Consider the following 3,312-nt stretch of genomic DNA (forward strand, 5'->3'; position numbering starts at 1 on the left):
TAAATATATGATTTTCAATAATGTATAGAAAACGAGACTTGCATCTTCCTACCAAGAAGGACATCTAGTGTTCAGCTGAAAGGAAGCAGCACAAGTGGGCCCCTAAAATCAATAGAGAAGATAATGAGAGAAACCAAATCCGAAGGAGCTACGGCAATGAGAGATCAAAAGAATAAAAACTGATGCATTTCAAACGTAATCGCTTACTTTATTGTATCGAGTCATTAAATTTTAATTGTTTTTTTATTCTTTCACCTATTCCTCCCATTTCTACACTGTTAGAAAAAAACCGTAATTTTATCGGGAAATCTTCGTAAAAATATGCTGTTCTCAACCGTATTTCAGTAAAAATACAGGCGACCGTAATTTTTACCTATTTTGTTATTATCTTTTACGGGTTGGTGACCGTAATATCACTCCTTTACGACAATATATCCGTTTTTAAACGGTAAAAATCCTGGAATAAACGTTCCCAGATATTTGCCGTTTTTAATGCAAATTCTTAACAGTGAAGCATTAAAATTTTAATAGTTTTATTATTCTTTCGCCTGTTCCTCCCTATTTTTATCCTCGGTTCAAAAATAAACATTCCATTAATGTTACGGCCATAATAATGGGAATCTCTTAACTCGAAATGTGGAAGTGAAGAGAGAACAAAGTGAACGCAAAACAAACAATGCGACAGATGAACAAAGAAGGAAGGGGTGAAGAGAAAATACAAATTTAAACAAATTACAGCCATTTTGGGGCAAACACAAAGGTTGCGTGTTAGAACTGCAACAGAATTTGAGTTCTAAAATGTGATAGTTCTCAGAATTATATTCATAACCTTTAATTGTATTATTTTGATATTCATCTATTGCAATTATGCTAATTTTTAAATAACCTTTTGTTCTATAAGTAATTTATAAGTAAAACATAAAACCTTGGGGGTAAGCACACACTATAACGATGAAATTGTTCTAAACCTTAAGTTTTAGTAAATAAATGTTACAAACACAAAATGAGAGAGAGAGAGAGAGAGAGAGAGAGAGAGAGTGAGAGAGAGAGGAGAGAGAGAGAGAGAGAGAGAGAGAGAGAGAGAGAGAGAGAGAGAGAGAGCTAATCTTAATGGCTAACATTTTTCAATTGTAAAAGAGCTTTGAGAAAACTTTATTGTCAAGTTTGCTGTATTCAAATATTGTCAAGAAAATTATTGGGTAACCAAACGTATGATATGAATAACCATTAAGGATCATTTGACTGAATTCTCATGAAAAAAAAAAAAATTACTTCCCAAATTTCAGAATTGGCTTTTTTTTTTTTCAAATACGAATGTAAGTAAGGAACGTTAAATTATTGTCAACACAGTTGCAAGTGCAACTTTGTGAATGTTAAATATGCTAGCACATTACGTATGTTGAATATGGCATGATAACCACACTGAGTTTAATAAATTCATGAAAAATAGCAAATTAGATATACCATGTTCAACTGGGAGACCATTGTCTTTGTAGTACTCACTTTCGATTTTCGAAACATGGATTCCCAAAATCTTCTGTACTTTAAAAAAAAAAAAATTTATTTATCACTCCTTATATCTGCCACACACACACACACACACACACACACACACACACATATATATATATATATATATATATATATATATATATATATATAACATATATATTTATATATATACATTTATATACATATACATACATATATATATATAATATATATATATATATATATATATATATATATATATATTTATATATTTTATATATATATATATATATATATATATATATATATATATATATATATATATACATAAAAGGTTGAAAATGCATTTTACCATTGAATCTAACTCCCGATTATAAAGTAGAAAGTTTTTAAAACAAACCAAATCAGAAAATATTACCATCAAACTTCAAGTTTCAGAACAAGCAAGCAGTAAACAATAATTTCCCCTATCTCCCCCCCCCTCCCCCCCCAAAAAAAAAAAAACTTCATTTCCGAATCCCTTGAATATGTGATGATGGAATTTCAAAGCCTAATGTTGTCGTCGCTTGAATGCAAGCAATAATTCAAAATGACAATAAACAACGGATGATCTCACGTTAAGCTATGACTCAGCCTGTCGTAAACAATGTACCCCCGATGAATAATCCTGTCTTACTAAGAGAAGCTGACACAATAATTGTGTACAGATATGCATGGAAAAATTTCATCAAACAGCCTGGGAATCAATAAACTGAAAGGGATTGTAATGTGTGTATGTATATATATATATATATATATATATATATATATATATATATATATATATATATATATATATATATATATATATATATATATAATATATATAGTATAGGAAGGCATTTAATTCTAATAGCCAGGCCTTCTCCATCATGAGGCTCAATACTACTCAGTATTCTAGAAGTTTTATTCCAGCTGTGACCAAGTTGCGGAACGATTTTCCTAATCCGGTAGTTGAATCAGTAGAACTTCAAAAGTTCAAAGTTGCAGCAAATGTTTTTTTGTTGAACAGGCGGACATAAGTCTTTTTATAATTTATATATGACATATCTGTTTTGACGTTGTTGCTGTTTTTTAGAATAATTTTTTATTAATTTTTTCTCATCATTTATTTATTTCCTTATTCCTTTCCTCACAGGGCTATTTTTCCCTATTGGAGCCCTTGGGATTGTAGCATCTTGCTTTTTCAATTAGGGTCGTAGCTTGGATAGTAACAATAATAATATATATATATATATATATATATATATATATATATATATATATATATATATATATATATATATATATGCATAGACTGGCTACAAAGACAATACACAGAAATGTGTGGAAGTACATGTCTGAGGCCTTGGTCCTGCAATGGATTATAAATGGCTAATGATATATATATATATATATATATATATATATATATATATATATATATATATATACATACTGTGTATATATATATATATATATATATATACTATATATATATATATATATATATATATATATATATAAATATAGGTGTGTGTTTAATGTATTCATTTACTACATTGCGTATTCAAAGTATATACGAAAATTCTTTAACATGGGAGTAAATTCTCTGTGAGATCCAATATAACAAAACAATATTACTACAAATAATAATTCCATACACTGCTTGGCAAAAAGCATTAAGATTTCCTAAAATTTCATCAAGAGAAGAAAGAAACGAGTTGAAAAAGCGGTAAAGAGAATGATCAATGAGGGAGAGAAAAAGCAAAAAGAGAGCCAGTATAGATAACAAAGATTTAT

The sequence above is a fragment of the Palaemon carinicauda genome, chromosome 26 (assembly GCF_036898095.1).
Source record: "Palaemon carinicauda isolate YSFRI2023 chromosome 26, ASM3689809v2, whole genome shotgun sequence".
Taxonomy (NCBI): Eukaryota; Metazoa; Arthropoda; class Malacostraca; order Decapoda; family Palaemonidae; genus Palaemon; species Palaemon carinicauda.